Genomic DNA, 20,445 nt, shown 5'->3' on the forward strand with positions numbered 1-20,445 from the left:
CTTGTGTTGTATTTCCCCAAAGTACTTAACATATCTAACACATTTATTTACTACTTTTTGTTCACTGCTGTACACTAGGACATAACAATATGTGGCATGTAGTAGGTGTTCAATAAGTATTTCTTGTAGGAATGAAGGAAGGGAGGAAGGGAAGAAGGAAAGGAGAAGCAAGAGAGGAAGAAGGGAAAGTAAAGGAGGGAGGCCTCTGCCAATGGGGCAACAGAGCATATGTATGCAAGCAAGGAAGAACTTTCCCACTGGTTTATTGAAGCTGAAAATCCCTGAAGAGCTGCAGTAAATTTCAGTCTGTCTGTTTAAGAAAACACTAATTTATAAGCAGGGTTATTTTTTCCTCTCCCAAAGGGGAAAATGCCATCAAAAGCCAGTGTGTTCTCTTAGATTAATTAGCAGACTTGGATTAACTATGTGCTTTCTTTTCTAGGAAATTAGCTAAATTATGTTTCCACTGAAACTGGAAATGTTTGACCTCCTGGCAGTTTGTCCAAAATCCTTTGAAGCAGAGTATCTGCAACTCTGTGTTTAATAACGCCTGGAGATTTTATTCTCTTCTCGTTCTCCCTCAACAATTAAAAATTCCATTCTGATGATCTCATCCCTTTAATTTTTCTTTTTTCTTTCTTTTTTTTTTTTTTTAGATGGAGTCTTGCTGTGTCACCCAGGCTGGAGTGCAGTGGCGCAATCTTGGCTCACTGCTCCACCTCCTGGGTTCAAGCAATTCTCCTGCCTCAGCCTCCTGAGTAGTGTTTTACCATGTGGGCCAGGCTGGTCTTGAACTCTTGACCTCAGGTGATCCACCCACCTCGGCCTCCCAAAGTGCTAGGATTACAGGGATGAGTCCCTGTGCCTGGCCACCTCCCTTTAATTTTTTATGAGTGGATTCCAACAAAGCTATTGTTAAAAATCTGTGGAAATTTATATCATAGATAAATAGAATTTTCTGTGGTAATAACAAGAAACAGTGTAATAGATGTATTTTAGTATTGATTAGGATGGAAAATAGGCCCAAGTGTTACTGGACTCTATTGACTAACACCCATGTGATGCAGGGGTTGACTTGAATACATGAGTGGAATGTAAGCAGAGTGAAGTTCAGGTGCATACTAAATTATGTGGATTGTGAGCCAGAGTGGCCATTGTGGGCATGTGCAGGGCAATGAAGTAGTGGAGCCAGGTTAGGAGAGAGAAAGGAGAGGTGCAGAGGGAGGAGGAGTAGGGGGAGAGAGAAAAACTCAGAGAAGAACATGAGAGAATAGCTTCCTGTTCTTAGATAGAGGAGGAAGAAATAAGATTAAATGAAACAGCAACACAGTAGGAAGTAGAAAAACTGGGCCAAACCTGGAAAATCTTTGGGTTAAATCCATGCTTGGCTGCTTCCTCACTGTCCCGCCTTGTCCAAGACACTTCACCTCTCTGATCCTCGATTCCCTCAAAAATTTGTGCTACTGTTTGGGGAGGCTAACAGTGACACTGACAATGATGCTGTGGCATCATAAGCCCAGGGTGGTGGTGTAGGAAGGAGGAAAGTTAATCCAGCCTGGCCATCTGAACTGTGTATAAATGAGCTCAAGTCTCAGCTCATGGCTGGTGCCTACTTTTGCAATTTGACAAATAAATAAAAGGTTGCCATCATGCGGATGATTATAGTCCTTTTGCAGATGCATATTATGTATGGAACAATCACAAATCACAGTGCACACACATTTCGTGGGTCACTTTTTCAGATAATATTATATCGTTGGCATTTTTATTGTTTGTAATTGCCCTTGTAAAGATTTTAACTGCACTCTGTGGGTGTGTGTGTGTGTGTGTGTGTGTGTGTGTGTGTGAGAACCCCCATAATATAGTGGCTATTGAGTCAGGATCTGGGTTTGAAATTTAACTCCACCACTTACTGTCTTGCTATCTGACACTCAACTTCACCTATGCCTTATATTCCTCACAGAAAATAACAGAACGTCCTCCAAAGGACAATTGAGATAACTAAAGGCAGTAATGCATGCAAAGAACAGAGGATAGTGTTTGGTAGCAAACCCTCAATAAAATATTGGCTCTTATTATTACAAAGTTTTACAGTTTGTAATAATTTGAACACGCTCTCTTTCCCTAAGTGGCCTGAGGTAATCTGTGAAAATGGTTTGCTATTCATGTGACCTGGAGAACCCCAAAAAATCATGCAAATCAAGAAGTTCCAATCTTCGTGTTCACTTTGAGAACACTCGTGAAACTACCTAGGCCATCAAGGGTATGCATATATGAAAAGCCATGAAGTATCTGAAAGATGGCACTTTACAGAAACAGTGCGTACCATCCCGATGTTACAATGGTGGAGTTGGCAGGTGTGCCCAGGCCAAGCAGTGGGGCTGGACACAAGGTCGGTGGCCCAAAAAGAGTGCTGAATTTTTGGTGCACATGCTTAAAAATGCAGAGAGTAATGCTGAACTTATGTTTTTAGATGTAGATTCTCCAGTCATTGAGCATATCCAAGTGAACAAAGCACCTAAGATGCGCCGCTGGACCTACAGAGCTCATGGTCGGATTAACCCATACACAAGCTCTCCCTGCCACACAGAGAAGATCCTTACTGAAAAGGAACAGATTGTTCCTAAACCTGAAGAGGAGGTTTGCCCAGAAGAAAAAGATATCCCAGAAGAAACTGAATAAACAAAAACTTATGGCACAGGAGTAAATTCAGCATTAAAATAAATGCAGTCAAAAGGAATAATAATAATAATAATTTGAATACTATAGAAATGGGAAAATTCTCTATAATTTCATCCACACCACTCAAGATCCTCACTATAACTGTTTGGTGTGTATTTCTCCTCTTCTCCCACCTCCCCACTTTTATTTTTATACATTTACTATCACATTATTATTCTATTTTCTTTTTTAACCACAAACCAAACAACAACAAAAGGATATTATACATACCACCTCTTTATTGTTATTTTCATGGCAGTGTTTATAGATTTAAACCTTTCTTTTCAGTGGCTGCATGAAATTTCATTCCACTTATTGATGATGGCAGCAGCCCATCTGGAGCAGCTGCTGCAAAGACACTGGTTGCAGCTGGGGAGGTGCGGCTGGGGCTGTTCACTCCGCAGAGGTAGTGGGAGCTGGAAACAGGCAGGAGCCCCACCCCCTTCTGAGTTGGTGGGGTGGGAGCCCCGCACTCCCAGGCACAACTGCAGCCGCCCAGCTGCGGCTGTGGACCAGGACATCCCTGTGCTCTTGGGGGCCTGGGAAGCCGCCCTTCCCCCACAGACTCAGAAGTGCCTGCTCCCACTGCCTGGCCTCTCCCCGCTCCTGGGACTCACTCCAATTTTGGAGCAAAGTTGTGGCCAAGCCCAGGTGTTGTCCAGATCCAGCTAGGTGCATGTATGCTTGGGGCAGTACTAACGCGCCAGCCCTCTGCCACTTCAGTCCCCTCTGGGCTTTGGGCATCGAAGAGCATGGGAGGGAGGCCAAGGTGGGGGCTGAAGGTGGCTCAGTGCAGGTCTGCAGGCACCCCTTGGCATGAACAGCCTGAGTGCCATAAGCAGCAGTGGGAGGCAGACAGGCTCCTGGGCAGAAAAGGGTGGGTCCCCAGTGAAACCCCACCTTCAAGGCAGGGATGGCCAGAAGTCTGGGGGCTGGGCTGCCAGTTCCACAGACCCAAGTGAAAACTTATGGTGTTTTTTCTGGGCCCACCCATGGCCACCCATGGACCAATAAGCATGTACTTCCTCCCTTCTGAAGCCCTTGAAACCCCAGGACTCAGTCGACCTCAGAGAGACAACTGGACAACCTGTCTATAAAGAGGAGCTAACCAGTCTGGGTCTCCTCTCTCCTGAGGGCTGCAGAAACAATGGGAAACCTGCCTTCGGGAAAGAGCTACCCACTTTGGGTCTCCTGAGAGCTGTACTGTCACTCAATAAAGCACCCCTTCACCTTGCTCATCCTCTAGTTGTCCATGTACCTCATTCTTCCTGGATGTGGGACAAGAACTCAAGACCCACCAAATGGCAGAACTGAAAGAGCTGTAACACAAACAGGGCTGAAACACACACCCCCACTCACCCACGCTGCAGGCAATGAAAAGAAGAGAAGAGGTGTAGCCTTTCAGGGAGCCCAGACTGAGGGGCTCCCTGGGCCAGGGCTGTGTCACCCTCTTTGGGGTTTTGTGGTTCCTGGTGTCTCCAAGCTTCTGAGCACCACGATGTTCTCCGGCACCTGCAGTGGAAACTACTTGTGGTATGCCTGGTCCAGCCACAGCCCAGCACAGAGCCAGTGCCTGTGCCAATGCCTGGAGCTGCCTGCCCTGCCAGAGCTGGCATGCCTAGCTATGGACATGGTCAGACCCCATGCTTGCTCACATACCCCTTGGTGCTCTGCACCTGGCTTGCCCTTGGCAGGCATGGGACCCAGGCTGGTAGCACAAACCAAAAGCAGCCTTCTGGGCCGCGTGAGTGGAACAAGCCCAGTGGGCCTCAGCAAAACTTGGGCAAAGGTGCCACCAGCCACAGAGGTTTCCAGCTGACAAGGTGACACCCCAAGGATCCTGTGAAAATATGGAGGTAGTTTATTTAACCACTCCTATATTGAAGGACATTGGTTTATTTTTAATTTGTTTCACTAGTAGAAACAGTACTGTAAAGAATATAAATTGTGTATATTGCTATCAATTTACAAAAGTGTTTCTATAGAAGTGGACATGATGGAGCAAAGGACATAAACACTTAAAATTTTAATAGATGCTGTTAGATTTTCCTCTGAAAAAAAAAACCACAAAATTTTTAAACTTTCATCAACCCTGGATATTATCCAATTAAAAACTTTTACTTTTGCCAGTGTAATGGACAAAATATATTTTGTTTCTTTTAATTTCATTTATTTAATTACAGGCAAAACTGATCACCTTTTTGCATTTCTTTTCCTAATTATTTATTCCCATGTAACAATTTTTTGTTGGGTTATTTTTGTTTTCATCATTTTTGTTTTGTTTTGGTTTTTTGAGACGGATTATCATTCTGTTGCCAGGCTGGAATGCAGCGGCACAATCTCGGCTCACTTTAACCTTTGCCTCCCACGTCCAAGCGATTCTCCTGCCTCAGCCTCCTGAGTAGCTGGTACTACAGGTGCTCACCACCACACCCGGCTAATTTTTGTATTTTTAGTAGAGACAGGATTTCACCATGTTGGCCAAAATGGTCTCAAACTCCTGACCTCGTGATCCACCTGCCTTGGCCTCCCAAAGTGATGGGATTACAGGCATGAGCCACTGTGCCTGGCCTTTTGTCATTGATTTTTAAGTACTCTGTGTGTGTATGTGTATACATATATATAATTATATCTATATTTATATATGTATGCATATATGTATACATATATGTGTATATAATTATATATGTTTATCTATGTATATTTATATATGTATATATTTATCTATGTATATATAATTATATATATTTATATATGTATACCCACACACACCTTATACTGTGTATATATACTATATATACACACACACTATGGATATAAACCTTTTGTTATTTATTTTTTAAAGATATTTCATCCCAACTTGTAAGTTTTTTCTGTAACTTATTTATGCCTTTGAAATGAATCATCATTTTTTTAAAAATTACATTTATATGTGGTTACAGTCATATATCCTTTCCTTTATGAGTTCTTAGTTTTGCAGTTTAGTTTAAAAAGTCTTCTCACTTAAATATGATTTCAAAGAATTTTGCTATCTTTTCTTTTAGGGTTTTACATTTTTGGAGTTTAAATATTTAGTCTATCTGAAATTACTTTTATACATAATATAAAATTAGAATATAAGGTTTTTTCCCCCCATGGGCTAAACATAATCTTTAATGACTACATAAAATCCCTTAACTAGCCAGGAACAGTGGCTCATGCCTTGTAATCCCAGCATTTTGGGGGGCCAAGGGAGGTAGATAGCCTGAGCTCAGGAGTTCAAGATGAGCCTGGGCAACATAGTGAGCCCTCGTCTCTCAAAAAAAAAAAAAAATGAAAAAATTAGCTTGGCATGGTGATGCGCACCTGTAGTCCTAGCTACTTGGGAGGCTGAGGTGGGGGGATTGCTTGAGCCCAGCAGGTGGAGGCTGCAGTGAGCTGGGATCATGCCACTACGCTCCAGCCTGGGCAACAGAGCAAGACCCTGTCAAAAAAAGAAAGAAAGAAGGAAGGAAAGAAAGAAAAGAAGAAAAAAGAAAAGAAGTCGTCAATTCCTTGCAAGCTGCTGGCCACTGGCTGGCCTTAGCTCCTAACCATATGAACCTCTCCAGCATGGCAGTTTGCCTCATCAAAGCTAGCAAGAGACTGGACTTAGTGGCTCATACCTGTAATCCCAGCACTTTGGGAGACTGAGGCAGGAGGATCACTTGAACTCAGGAGTTCGAGACCAATCTGGGCAAAATAGAGACGTTGTCACTACAAAAAATGAAAACATTAGCTGGCCATGGTAGCGTGCACCTGTCCAGCTACTCAGGAAGCTGAGGTGGGAGGTTCCCTGGAAGATCAAGACTGCAGTAAGCCGTGACCATGCCTGGCCTAGGAGACAGAGCAAGGCTCAATCTCAAAAAAAAAAAGAAAAAAAAAATCCCTAACCTTCAGTTTGTGGCTCATCACAGAGCCCCTTCCCACATTGTTGATGGACTTCTTGTTGTGACAGGTGCTATCTGAACATCCACTAGGTGGGACACCAGGTGATGCCTAAATTTATGTTTATCTAGGATTTAAGTTCCTTTTAGTGTCTCTCTGAGTTTCGGCTTCTTATCTGAGAATGGGCTTCTCTGTATGACTGACATTGGGGCCTTCATCTCCTTGAGGTGAGGTCACTCCAAACAGGAAGGTGATTATTCCCTAATCACGTCTACTTGATCATCAATATCTCAATTTGACACAGTAAGTGCTAAGTTATACAAGAGACACAGTCATACAAAGGTGGGGGTTGGGGAGACTTTCTGATCAAGATAATATGAATATTTTAATGATCTCTTGAAACATATTGCCAAATTACCTTTCCAAAGAGCAAAGTTACAATTTATAAAGCCACTGACTAAGTGAGAATGCTAATTTCTTCAAGTCCTTCCAGTGTTAATATCATCTTTTAAAAATGTTTGCCCACTTATTAGGTGTGATATTATGATTTTATATTTATATTTTTATATATATATATATATTTGTGTGTGTGTGTATGTATGTATATGTTGGGTTTTGTCCATGGTTGCTAGCTAATAATCCCATAACCATTGTTATAGCTATTTGTTATAATGTTGGGGCACTTCAGGCCTCAGAAGCAGGGCTCAGGAAACAAATCTTCCTCTCCGATCTTCTGTCCGCTCTTTTGCTTGGGAAAATAGAGAAGTAAGGACTGAACAGAACCCCTGAGGCCTTAACTTGTAATTCTACAACAGGTTCTCCCATCTCTAAACTTTTCCTTCCTTTAAGTTGACAGGCAAAACCCTGCAGTCTGCTGTCTGAGAACAGTTGGTGCTCACTAGACTTTCCACGAGCTCTTGCTTTAGTTTGAGTTACCCCAAATGCAGAGTCTGATAGAGGTACTTGTCGCAGGTGGCTCACTGAGGAGGGATCACCTGCAGCAGGAGTGAGGGAGCAGAGAGTGTGATGTTGAGAGGGAGGATGTGTTAGAAGGTGAGAAAGGTACAGAATGCCTCCTAGAGCTATTCACCTAAATGAAAGAATTCACCCCCCTAGCTTTCATCCCTAGGGGTTACAAATTGCTGAGAGAGACATTAACTTCCCTGCACTTAGTGGGGTTGTGCTATGGTTTGAATATGTCCTCCAAAGTTCATGTGCTGGAAACTTTACACCCAATACAACATTGTTGAGAGATGGGACTTTTAAGAGGTGATTAGGTCCATTATCAAGGGAGTGGGTTTATTATCTCAGTAGTGGTGTCCATATAAAGGGTGAGCTCAGACTTCTTTTCTCTCTCTCTTGCATACCTTCTGCCACCATGTGATACCTTCTGCCATGTTACAATGCAGTAAGAAGGCCATTACCAGATGTGGTATTTTGATCTTGGACTTCCCAGTCTCCAGAACCATGAGCCCCCCAAAACTTCCATTGCTTGCCAATCTGTAGCATTCTGTAATAGCAGCACAAAACAGACTTAGACAGACTTGTGTGCTCCAGGGTGCTGGAGAAGAGCCTGCGGCAGAAAGCTGAAGAACAGGCTACCTTGCGCAGAGAGGATACTGTCAGTGGGAGCAGCATCTGAGCTCAGATAAGGCAACTGTCCACTGTAGCCATGGCTGAGATCAGAGGTGGCCAAGGAGATGTGATGTGTTTGTTACAGTGCTCCTACATTGTCCTGCCTCTCTTGCAGCTAGGTTGTGGTCATGTAATTCTTCAGTCTGCATGGAGGACTCTGCCCTGGAGAGTACATCAATTCATATCAGACCCGTGTGAGTAAAGAATAAAACTTGGTTGTGCTAAGCGACTTGTATGTTGGGATTTATTTGTACTGTGGCATATCCTGGCATCAATTTACTTTCACTAAATCAAAAGTCATGCCTCAAAACATCCAGGAGTGGGAGAGGAATAGACATTTCCCCTATACCTTTGCACTCTATAAATGGACCAAGCACAAGAGTAGGCAAGAGAGAATCCACAAACTGAGGAAAGACATCTTAATCTCCTGGGATAAGTTTTCTATTGAAATTGATAGGGCAAACCTCAACACATTTTGTTATATACAAATACTCATTCCTTACGTTCTGTTTTCATTAACTTTCACTTTATATTTTTATCACAGCTCCTGAAACCAGCATACATCCTGAAGGAGCAGAAGACTTCCCTGCCCACTTGACATAACTCTGGTGGACAGAGTTGGTGATGAGGCCTATAAATATCAGATACAACTGGTCAGGGGTACAGTTCACCTGATGGCACATGTGGAACCATGGTTCTTGTTCTCTCCTCCTTATTGGACAACTTATAGACAATGAGAAGATTCCCCCTTGGAGCTATCACAATATAGATTGCCAGAAAAGACTTTTTTTTTTTTTTTTTTTTTTTTTTTTTTTTTTTTACAGCCAGCAATTAGTAGTCTGGAGTTAGAGTTCTCTTGGTAGGTTAAAGGATCCAGTAAACTGTCCCTCTTCCCTGGAATCTGCCGGCTCTCCTCACTTTGCTAAGGCTGGCCTTAGACCCTACTTATCTAGAAGCTTGATTTGAGCTGAGCACTGTGGGTAGCCCTGAGCCAGCAGTAACTTGGATAAGACCTCCACTCCCAAGCTCCTGGTCTGCAAACTAGTAAGTGTGAACCCAGTCCACAAGACTTGCACCTAGCAAGTCTTGCACCTAGCTGAGATCAGCATGCTGGGGGACTGGGGCCTTTATGGGGTGCATTTGTCTGTTCTCATACTGCTATAAAGAACTACCCGAGACTGAGTGATTTATGAAGAAACTGACTCACAGTTCCACAGGCTGTACAGGAAACATGGCTGGGATGGCTCAGAAAACTTACAATCATGGCAGAAGGCGAAGGGGAAGGATGTACATCTTACCATGGTAGAGCAGGAGACAGCAACCAAAGGGGGAAGTGCCACACACTTTCAAACAACCAGATCTTATAAGAACTCACTCACTATTACAAGAACAGCAAGGGGAAACTGTCCCCATAAACCAATCACCTCCCACCAGGTCCCTCCCTCAACATTGAGGATTACAATTCGATATGAGATTTGGGTGGGGACACAGAGCCAAACCATATCGTGGGGGAATGAGAAGTGGATAGAAAGAAAAGCAGCCAAGGAAAGGCTTTGGTGGAACTTCGGTGCTTCTCTGGATGTCGGTGGAATGATCGTTCATCCCAGCGTGTCAAGTCCTTTCATGTTATGCGTTTTCATGCACATTATTTCTTTTATCCTGTCAACAACATCCAAGAGGCAGTTATTATTACCTCCTTTTAAAGATGACTTAATTATTCTAGGATTGAACAAATAAAGAAATATGTTGTGGATAATGGAAGCAAGGTATGACTTAGAGGCAGTGATGTGTACAGGTCAAATCTTAAGTATACAGCTTGATAACTTTTTACATGTACACTTGGGTAATCACTACCCAATCAATATTTTTAAATTTTCAGGTCGAGTGTGGTGGTTCATGCCTGTAATCCCAGTACTTTGGGAGGCTATAGTTTTTTTTAGCACACTCAAAGCTCCCTTGTGTCCCCTCCCAGTCATAAATTCCCAAACATAACCATTATTCTGACCTCTAACACCATAATTATTCATTTTGCGTGTTCTTGAACTTCATATAAATTGAATCATGCAGTACATGTTCTTTTGTGTTTGGTTTCTTTCACTCATTGTATCTGTGAGACTCATCCATGTTACCTGTGTAGTGACAGTTTGTTCGTTTCCATTGATGTGAAATTTTTCATTGTATAGAATATTATCTAACCTACTACTGATGGACACTCGAATTGTTTCCAAGTTTTTACTTTATGACAGAAACTATATGGACATGTTTGTGCATGTCTGTTGGTGGATATAAATACTCACTTCTCTTGGGTGTATATCTGTGGCTAAAACTGCTAGATCATAGGATATATAAATGTTTAATTATTAATTATTATTATTTTTTTGAGATGGAGTCTCACTGTGTCACCCAAGCTGGAGTGCAGTGGCATGATCTTGGCTCTCTGCAACCTCCACCTCCTGGGTTCAAGCGATTCTCCTGCCTCAGCCTCCTGAGTAGGTGGGACTACAGACGTGCACCACCACACCTGGGTGATTTTTAGTAGAGACGGGGTTTCAACCCTGTTGGCCAGGCTGTTCTGGAACTCCTAGCCTCAAGTGATCTGCCCACCTCAGCCTCCCAAAGTGCTGGGATTACAGGTGTGAGCCCCCACATCCAGTTGACATATGAATATTTAGCTTTAATAGGTATTGCTGATATATGAATATTTAGCTTTAGTAGGTACTGCCAAATAGTTTTCTCTCTCATCACAAGTGTATGAGAGAGGTGCGGTGGCTCATGCCTGCAATCCTAGGACTTTGGGAGGCTGAGGTGGGCAAATCACTTGAGCCCAGGAGTTCAAGACCAGCCTGGGCAACATGCTGAAACCCTGTCTCTACTAAAAATACAAAAATTATCTGGGTGTGGTGGTGTGCACCTGTAGTCCCAGCTAGTTGGGAGGCTGAGGTGGGAGGATCATATGAGCTCGGAAAGTCAAGGCTGCAATGAGCATACAGCACCCCACTTGCCCTTCAGCCTGAGCAACCACCGAAGTGACACCATGTCTCAAAAAAAAAAAAAAAAAAAAAAGTGTACAAGTAATTCAGTTGCTACATAGTTACATAGTCTGCCTACATGGTATTTTCCTTCTAATTACTGATTTGTCTTGATTTGTCAATTACCCTTCTACAAAGAGATACAGATATTTGTTAGTGAACTACAAAACTCTCTGGGATGGAAAATTCTTCACAAAGAGTTAAATGTTTAACTTAAATGTTTGATTCTGACCCTAAAGGTAAAAAGAATTGAAAAATAAGAGAGATCAACGTAGACATGGAGAGAATTGAACCATTGGAAAGGTTGAAACATGCTAGGGTTTGACCTGTTGGTGGTATTTGAATAGAGGGAGAGGAAAAGGGAAGAAGAGCTTAAGCAAAGAGAAGTGGGAAAGAGTTGGGACTAGAGCAGGAAGAAAGCTGACCTAACTTGGCAGTGGGTGACCCTGGGGAGGAGCAGGGCATGTGGTTGGATTGGAGGACGAGCCAGCCTTGGGGACTTTGAAGTCAAGGAATGGGCTTGGAATTTGGGTGATTGGGGTGGAAGAGGGAAATGGGGTGTACCAAGTGCATACAGCCCTGAGTGGGAGTGAGATATATTAGATGAGAGTCCACTGGTCTCTCACCCAGTCTGCTTCTTCCTATTTCTCACAGTGAGGATTATCTCACTGTGATGACTGTGATAGGTATTTTTCTTTCATAGGACCACTGAATGCAAGCCAGCTACTTCATGTGTTTCTCAGCTGAAGAAATAGATCTGTTCCTGTGCTGAAGAGAAAACCAGATGTGCCAGATTAACTGATAAATCGAATACCTGCATACTGTCCTGTGGAGGCATTTTAAGGACTTTTCAGGGGGCTAATCTTGACTTTATGTGATTTATACCACAGGAGATGACTTCACTAAACTAGAAGGTTTTGTGGCAGGTGTGCGTGTACAAAGAGATAGGCGTAAGTCTGGGCTGCAGGCTCTGAGAACGGAGAGAAATAGCTTCACTTCTCCTGGTCTCCTTCTAGAGCTGCCCATGTCAGGGCCCATTTGTCTCTCTACCTGCAGACTCAGCCCTGCATTATTTATTTGCCCATTCACTTATTCATCCAGCAAACTTTCTTTTTTAAATTTAATTTTGTCTTATTATTTTGAGTTCTGGGGTACATGTGCAGGGTGTGCAGGTTTGTTACATAGGTAAATGTTTGCCATGGTGGTTTGCTGCACCTATCAACCCATCACCTACGTAGTAAGCCCCACATGCATTAGCTATTTATCCTGATGCTAAATAGCTCACCACCCTCCCCTTGCTTCCGACAGACCCCAACGTGTGTTGTTCCCCTCCTGGTGTCCATGTGTTCTCATTGTTCAGCTCCCATTTATAAGTGAGAACGTGTGGTGTTTGTTTTTCTGCTCTTGTGTTAGTTTGCTGAGGATAATGGCTTCCAGCTCCATCCATGTCCCTGCAAAGGACATTATTTCATTCCTTTTTATGGCTGCATAGTATTCCATGGTATATATGTACCACATTTTCTTCATCCACTGTCACTGATGGGCATTTGAGTTGATTCCATGTCTTTGCTATTGTGAACAGTGCTCATTTAGCAAACTTTCACTGGATGCCTAGTGAAGGGCCAATCATTGAAATTTAAGATAAAAACGCAGGGCTTCTGCCTTCAAGGAGCTGACAGACAAGTGGAGAACACTAATTTGGAAGAGTTGGATGCAAAGAAGGTGTAAAAAGTGCTATAATAAAGGTAATGCATAGAACAGTAGGGCACATCAATTCTATCTGAGAATGTTCAGGAAATGTGTGAGCTGAGTCTTGAAGGATTACTTTGGAGTCCACCTGGTAGACAAGGTCGAGCAAGGGCCTTACAAGCAAAAGGGAGCAAGCCACAGTATGGCAGGAAGACTCCAAATCCCGTAGGCAGAGCATAGAGGTTGTGTGCAGAAGTAGCCAGAGATGAGGCTGAGAAGTAGCTGGGGTCAGATCACGAAGCGTTGCAAACACCAAGTGAATGAATATGGACTTTACTGGGTGGACAGTGGGAGGCAGCACTACAGGGTTTGAGCCAGAATGTTACAGTTCAGCAGTGAGAAACACTGCACCGGCACCGGTGTGAAGGACAAAGCACAGGGAGTGAGCCTAGAGACAGGAAGATCAGTTTGAAGGTTATTACATTAGACCTGGCAAGAGAAGATGCAAGCTTAAAATGAGCCCAGGACAGCGAGAATAGAGAAAAGGAAATGAGTATTTAGGAGGTAAATTCTACAGGACTTAATGAGATTGGAGGAGGTCAGGGAAAGCCGGGGGGAAGAATTTGGATGACTCCATATATTGTCTGGGTGGATGATGGTACTGTTGTTTAGGAGACGAAAGATTGGAAAAAAGGAAGGTTTGGGCAGGACAAGAGAAGGAAAAGATGGAGGAAATGAGTTTAATTTTGGTCATTTGAGCTTCTAATTTAGTGAAGTCATCCCATATGGTATAAATCATAAAAAGTTAAAATTAGCCCCCTGAAAATTCCTTAAAATGCCTATGTAGGACAGTGTGCAGATATTCAACTTCTTAATTAATCTGGCACATTTGGTTTTCAGCACAGGAACAGATCTTACTTACTGTTCAATACTTACTTACTTACTTATTGTCCAATGCTCTTCCCAGATCTAAGTGTCTGCGGAATATGTAAGTAGCCCTACGGTGTGACACTCGGAAAGAGTTTCGAGCTAGAGATGTAGATTTCAGATCATTAGAAGTGATTAAGGAATCATGAATTCTGGAACAACCGGGGACAACTGTGTGGGTGAGAAGAAATTAGAGATGAGAACAATGCCATGGAGAACCCCAGCCTTTAAGGGGTGTGTGATGAAATGACACCCCAGTGAGGGAGGTAGAAGAGCAATTTCAAAGATGGGAACTCGGCTGGGCGTGGTGGCCTACACATATAATCCCAGCACTTTGAGAGGCTGAGGCAGGTGGGTCACCTGAGGTCAGGAGTTCAAGACCAGCCTGTACAACCTGACAAAACCCTGTCTCTACTAAAATTAGCCTGGCGTGGGGTGGATGCCTGTAATCCCAGCTACTCAGGAGACGGAGACAGGAGAATCACTTGAACCCAGGAGGCAGAGGTTACAATGAGCCAAGATCAGGCCATTGCACACCTGCCTGGGCAAAAAGAGTGAAACGCTATCTAAAAAAAAAAAAAAAAAAAAAAAAAGGAACTCTTAAGCCAGAAGAAGCTCTTAACTGTGTTGTGTGAGGGTGATTTCTTATCATGGTGGACCCACTTTATATAGAAAAGTGTCTAGCTCATAGTTGCTGCATGAATGAATCAACAAACGAAGAGACTAGTGTCATAAAGATAAGCAGGCATTTCCAGAAGGTACATACTCCAGTGCTGGAGGGAGGCCAAGGACCCAAGATGAGAACAAAATGTTCCCAGACTGATGTGCAGTTGAAATAGGAAGCACTAAAACAGCCTCAGCTGCCAGCCATCTTGAAGGGCGCAGCTTGAGTCACTCTCCTCCTCATTAGGAACTGGGGTGGGACCAGGGGATGCTCTTTCTTTTTTTTTTTTTTTTTTTTGAGTCTCACTCTGTCACCAGGCTGGAGTGCAATGGCACGATCTCGGCTCACTGCAACCTCCACCTCCCAGGTTCAAGCGATTCTCCTGCCTCAGCCTCCTGAGTAGCTGGGATTACAGGCGCGTACCACCACGCCCGGCTAATTTTTGTATTTTTAGTAGAGATAGGGTTTCACCATGTTGGTCTGGCTGGTCTCAAACTCCTGACCTCATGATCCACCTGCCCAGCCTCCCAAAGTGCTGGGATTACAGGCATGAGCCACCGCACCTGGCCGGGATGCTCTTTCTATAGGGGCTCTCACCCACAAGCCCTCCCCTACTTCCACCCGGATGTCCTGGAGCTGAACCTCTGCCCTTAATCCAGCTCCCAAGTTCCTACTTTGGTACATGGTTATATTAGTTATCTATTGCTATATAAAAAATTGCTTCTAAACATAATGGTTTAAAACAACACATATTTATTATTGCACAGTTTCTGGGGTCAGGAATCAGGACAGGATCCCTTAGCTGGGATCTCTGTTTCAGGATGTCTCACAAGGCTGCCATCAAATTTTCATCGGAATCAGGATCCATTTGCAACTCACTCAGCGGTTCCTCAGGGGCTACTGAACCGAGGGCCTCAATTCCTTGTAAGCTGTTGGCCGCAGGCTGGCCTCAGTTCCTAACCATAAGGGCTTCTCCAGCACGGCAGCTTGCTTCATCAAAGCTAGCAAGAGGCCAGGCACGGCAGCTCACACCTGTAATGTCAGCACTTTGCAGGGCCGAGACAGGAGGATCACTTGAGCCAAGGAATTCAAGAACAACCTGGATAACATAGTGAGCCCTCATCTCTACAAAATTTAAAAATTTTAGCTGGGCATGATGGCACATGTGCAAGCGGTCCCAGCTACTTGGGAGGCTGAGGTGGGAGGACCGCTTGAGCCCAGAAGGATGAGGCTGCAGTGAGCCATGATGGCACCAGTGCACTCCAGCCTGGGCAACAGAGCAAGACACTGTCAAAAAAAAAAAAAAAAAAAAAAAAAAAAAGCTAGCAAGAGACTGGAAGACAGTTTGCTAGCAAGAGCGAAGTCACAACCTTTTGTAACCAAATTAAGAAAGTGAGGCCAGGCACAGTAGCTCACGTCTATAATCCTAGCATTTTGGGAGGCCCAGGCAGGTGGATTGCCTGAGCTCAGGAGATCGAGACCAGCGTGGGCAACATGGTGAAAACCCGTCTCTAATAAAACACAAAAATTAGCAGGGCATGGCGGCGTGTGCCTGTAGTCCCAGCTACTCAGAGGCAGGAGAATTGCTTGAACCCAGGAGGCAGAGATTGCAGTGAGCTGAGATCATGCCACTGCACTCTAGCCTGGGTGGTCCCCAATGAGTCCTGCCTCCAAGCACTCACCCCTGTGTGATTTGCTCACCGTGAATGTGGGCTGGACATGGTGACTTATCTGTAACTCATAGAATATGACAATGATGACCAGATATCACTTTTTTTTTTTTTTTTTTTTTTTTTTTGAGACAGAGTCTCACTCTGCCACCCAGGCTGGAGTGCAGTGGAGCAATCTCGGCTCACTGCAACCTCCGCCTCCTGGGTTCAAGTGATGCTAATGCCTCAGCCTCCTCCCAAGTAGCTGGGGTTACACGCATGGGCCACCACAGCCAGCTAATTTTTGTATTTTTAGTAAAGACAGGGCTTTACTATATTGGCCAGGTTGGTCTCGAACTCCTGGCCTGAAGTGATCTGCCCGGCTCAGCCTCTCAAAGTGCTAGTATTACAGGCATGAGCCACCTTGCCCAGCTCAAACTTTCTCTAAACTTAAGATCTGCTCTGCTGAAGATAATTCTTCTGACAGTTGTCTTCACCATCTTGGTTGAACCAAGGCGGAAAAATCTCATAACCTTAGATGCCCCTGTACTAATAATAGTTAATGCTTCTGTAGCGCCAATTGCATGCCAGGCTTTGAATGAGCTTTCTATGAACTTTACAAATAGTAACTCATTTAATCCTCATAACACTCTTCTGAAGTAGAGACTCTCGTTAACTTATTTTACAGACAAAGCAACTGAGCCACAGAGAAGCAAGTACTACATCTTGCCAAAGGTAACACAGCTATTGAGTGGTGGAAGTGGGATTTGGGAGCTAGGAGTTTGGTTCCAGAATTCCTGATGTGAACCACTATGCTATTCTATAACCCATATATAGGTTGGAATACAATACTGTCCAGTCTGGCATAGTGTGACATTAAAATAAAACATTAAAAACATAGGCCGAGCGGGGTGGCTCATGCCTGTAATCCCAGCACTTTGGGAGGTCGAGGAGGGCGGATCATGAGGTCGGGAGATCGAGACCATCTTGGCTAACACAGTGAAACCCTTTCTCTATTAAAAGTACAAAAAATTAGCCGGGCGTGGTGGCGGGCGCCTGTAGTCCCATCCGCTCAGGAGGCTGAGGCAGGAGAATGGCGTGAACCCAGGAGGTGGAGCTTGCAGTGAGTCGAGATCGTGCCATAGCACTCCAGCCTGGGCAACAGAGTGAGACTCTGTCTAAAAACAAAAAACAAAAAACAAAAAAAAAAAACATAGCTAAGCAACCAAACAAAATTCCAACATTTAATTGGCATTAAAAAAGATTTAACCTATAACCTACAGCAGCACATTTTGGGTCTCAGAGGCTTTCATTTGCTAGCTTTCCTCTACGAATGTTCCCTGAAACCCAGGCCAGATTATTTTTCATTTTCTTTTTTCTGTACTTCTCTCTTAGCTCCTTATGATATAGGTTGACTTTGTCTTCTGGCTTCATTCTTTGGTATCCTGTCCACATAACCACTTTTTTATACACAAAAGGGTGATCCTAGAATTGACCCAAGCCACCAGCAATTTTACCCTTTATCCTCCTAACTCTCAAGTCTGCCTTCTCTATCTCTATCTCTATTTCTGTATCATAAGAAAAACAGAGAACGAATGAAGGCAGAATTCTCTTTGGAGAGTAGGGAAGAGGGAGAAGCTGAACAAATTAAGAGAACTTCTCTTTAGCAGCTGGGGATGGAGGAGAGAAAAGACAGTCAACTGGGAATAGATAGCTAATTATCCTTGTCTTTGTCACATTCCCAGAGATGCATGACTGAGGTGCTATATCCTTATCATCGCAGACAGGGGCCAGGCAGAGTGGGGCTGACCCAATAGCACAGAGGGCCTTGGGCATGGCAGGGAAGCTTACTTCTGCAGTCCAGCTCAGCCTGGTGCTTCCTCTGAAGCAGCGAATGGGGGAAAGCTCACGGAGGGCCGGGGCGGGTGGCAGATGCCTCCAGCTCTCCAAGCCCCGCTGCCAGCCCTCAGACCCAGGATCCACACTTTGCTTCCAAGCTGGGGTCTGTTCACAGAAAGGCTGTGAGAGCCACTCCAGGAAAGATTAAAGAGCCACACTTCACTTTCTCTCAAGGTAAAACAAGGGAACAGACTTTTAAATCCTGGATGTGATGGCCACCTCAGCAAAGTGTCTCCACAGGCCCTCTATCCATTCCTGCTGCCCACAAGTCATTCGTAATTTCGGCCCAGACTCACTTCAACTGCCCATGAAGTCACCCCCCACTTCCCACCTCTCTTCAATCTCAGTCAAGGTCACATGCCACTGCCAGTCTAATCTTCCCAAACACCAGTCTGATCACACCATTTCCCCACTCAAAATTCCTCAGTTTACTCCCCTTTCCCTGTAAGTTCCTTGCCCGGACCTCAAGACCCTCAAAACTATCTTTCCACACGTTTTTCTTTTCTTCTTCTTCTTCTCCTTTTTTTTTTTTTTTTTTTTTTTTTTTTTCTCTTTTGAGACAGTCCCCGTCACCCAGGCTGGAGTGCAATGGCCTGATCTCGGCTCACTGAAACCTCTGCCTCCCAGGTTCAAGCAATTCTCCTGCCTCAGCCTTCTGAGGAGCTGGTACTACAGGTATATGCCACCACACCTGGCTAATTTTTGTGTTTTCAGTAGAGACAGGGTTTCATCATGTTGGTCAGGCTGGTCTTGGACTCCTGACCTCAAGTGATCTGCCCGCCTCAGTCTCCCAAAGTGTTGGGATTACAGGGGTCAGCCATGATGCCCAGCCTAGACACATTTTTACAAGTTTCCTGTGATCCATCTAAAATCAATGATGTCAATTGCCAGGCATGCTACACTCTTTTGCTTCCATGTCCCTGTCATTCCTCCTGCATCTGAAACCTTCAGATTCTCTGGGCTCCCCTCTCCTTCGCCTGCTAAATTCAAAGACCATCTAAAAAGCCACCTCCCCTGAGAAAGATCTGCAGATGACTGCAGCTGAGTGTGAATTCTCCCCTTTCATTTTCCATATCATTCATTGATCCTCTTGGTCTGGCATTTTTCTTATACTACCATATATCCATATATCCCCCCCAATTACTGGAAAATATGTTGAGAGGAAAGGTGTTTCCTTGCTCAACTCTGAATTTCCTGCAGTGCCCAGTAAAGAGCCTTAATCATGTGCATGCTTAACATTTAATAAATAGTAGTTGATTTGAAAAAGTCTGCGGGACTGATGTATGTACTGTTCTAATTTATCATTTCACATATTTTCCTGGAACAGGTGGGAGTGGTGCAAGACACACTCCTTTGAAGAGGGAGGGCATGAGGGATAGCATGAGACAGGCCTGACCTGGGCGGTCATGGCCACATGCATTCCACGGCTTGATTTCATCAAAGCCCATGAATATCTAGTCTTGGGTGTTACCTGGTGAGCAATGCCTTTAACCAGCCTGACCTCATGCTTTTCAACTCTGTCACCCACCACCGTCAGAGGGGGTGTGGCACAGGGCATGTCCAAAAGGAGAGACAGTTACATCAATTCAAGTCTACAAATATCCATTCAGTACCTACTTTGAGCCAGGCACTCTGCTAAGTGTCGGGGACAGAAGGGTGAACAAAACAAATATGGCATGGGGACCTTTGAAACATAATTTTTGGTAAGAGTAGCTGCCAATACTGATAATGAGTACAGCAGGCCCTGGACTAAGTGTCTTACATGCATTCTCTCTCCTAATCCTCACAGCAATTTCTATCATCACCCTTCTGTAGATGGGAAGACGGAGGCTAAAAGAGATTAAGTCTTTTGCCCTGGATTAGCAGGTGGTAGAGATAGGATTTCAACCTAAGGTTGTATGACCTGAGTGCATTCTTAGAAGCACCAACTTTGCCTCCTCAACGTGCTATTTTTTTTTCTGCTCCCTTTACTCTTTGAGTCTTGCAGTGTGGCTTTGGGTGAGACGGATATAAAATTGATATAAACAATTTTGTCTTCCTTTGCCTCTGGAGATTCCGCATGTGTATAATCTCTACCCAGATTTCTCCAACATTCCTTTGCCTACAATATGTACAGACAAGATAGCCTGTGGGCAGAGGCAGTGGCTGTTTGCTCATATATCACCAAGGCATCTCTCCCACCTTCCTCTGTCCTGATACTCTCCACTGTGTGTTTTATCCTTTTCTATTGTGTGAGTTTTTCAAGTCTTCTCAAACTTTTTGTGCACAAGTAATGCACAGGTAAAGAAAATATGCCTTGTGACCAGGTATGGTGGCTCATACTTGT

The 20,445-nt window shown here is 44.1% G+C and overlaps 1 pseudogene; it reads left to right on the forward strand.

The window, feature by feature from the left end:
* Positions 1-2,151: 2,151 nt before the first annotated feature.
* Positions 2,152-2,731, forward strand: LOC126955062 (60S ribosomal protein L17-like; annotated as a pseudogene).
* Positions 2,732-20,445: the final 17,714 nt, after the last annotated feature.

Source organism: Macaca thibetana, chromosome 5 (assembly GCF_024542745.1).
Source record: "Macaca thibetana thibetana isolate TM-01 chromosome 5, ASM2454274v1, whole genome shotgun sequence".
Lineage (NCBI taxonomy): Eukaryota > Metazoa > Chordata > Mammalia > Primates > Cercopithecidae > Macaca > Macaca thibetana.